Source organism: Octopus bimaculoides, chromosome 14 (genome assembly GCF_001194135.2).
Source record: "Octopus bimaculoides isolate UCB-OBI-ISO-001 chromosome 14, ASM119413v2, whole genome shotgun sequence".
NCBI lineage: Eukaryota > Metazoa > Mollusca > Cephalopoda > Octopoda > Octopodidae > Octopus > Octopus bimaculoides.
Window position 1 is genome coordinate 28552977 of NC_068994.1, and position 1254 is coordinate 28554230.

Here is a 1254-nt window from a genome sequence, read left to right on the forward strand (position 1 = left end):
GGGGGGGGGGGGGGGGATTATAAGGGACATTTACTCACGTAAAATCAATAAGGTCGACGCTAAAATACTTAATGAAGTGGATCAAGTAAGATTAAACTTCACACTGCATACTTTAAAGCCAAATATTTTTTTCACGCTATCATTTCTGTTTTGCCACCAGAAATTTGTTTGCAGTTTAAAAATTGCAGCAGTTTATAATCGTATATGTGTGCATATATGGTATATAAATGTTTTTAAAGTATTTATAAATAAACAGTACTATTTTTCAAAAATTAATATATAGAGTTGTATCAACCGGTGAAAACACGAACTATGGTGAGAGAAATAGAGCCACAAGAAGGTCGCTCAGTCCTCTATAAAGAGCAGCGAAAACTCTTTGAAAGCATATGTTGCCTTCTTGAAAATGCGAATGACACTGGCTACCCTGAAAAGATGAGATGGTCATGGCTGGGACAGCCTCGATCATAGGTCTGTTTGATCAGGTAAAAACTTGGGCCAGAGCAACAATTATTTAAACTACACCAGTGGGCCTAGCCTATTTTTGAAAATATTTTCTATATTCGCAAATTCGACTGTTTATGCACAGATTCTACGTTGCAACCATAATCCTCTGTGTGTGTGTGTGTGTGTGTGTGTGTGTGTACGCGCGTGCGTGCGGACGTTCAGAATTAGAATGTTTTTTTAAAAAGTGCAGCTTACAAATGTTTCAGAATGTAGATTAGAATACGATAACGAAAAATTATGAGAAAGAGAATGTTCAGTGGTGGTTGCTACTCCAAAAGCACAATGATGAGTTGGGAGTATAGCCGTTAAAAAAAAAAATCGAAAAAACTTTAATCTTGAAATGCGTGATACAGCAAAAAAAAAAAAAAGTCTAGAAAAATCCCGCCCAAAACAAAGAAATTCCAACTTATGTAGGTTAGCTATTCCTAAAGCTCGCCGAAAGAACTATATACTTCTTTCCATCTTGGCCTTCACTTCTCCTGCACTATCTCTGACACCTCTGTCTCCTTTCTTGACATTTCGGTCAGCATTCATCACTCCACTCTCACTACCTCTATCCACTACAAACACACAGACTCACACTCATACCTTAACTTCTCCTCCTCCCACCCTAAACACACCAAGCTTTCCAAATTCCTCCGTCTACGCAGGCTCTGTAGCGACGACCATGACTTTGAGACTCAGTCTCAACTCATGGCTCGCCACTTTATCCTACGTGGATATCCCCTCACCACTATCCACACCCCCTTG

The 1254-nt window shown here is 39.3% G+C and overlaps 1 protein-coding gene across 2 annotated transcripts in view; it reads right to left on the bottom strand.

Moving 5' to 3' along the window:
- Positions 1-1254, bottom strand: part of LOC128249379 (nuclear transcription factor Y subunit beta-like) — a 19189-nt gene that overhangs the window by 13165 nt on the left and 4770 nt on the right. The gene's annotated exons all lie outside the window — the stretch shown is intronic.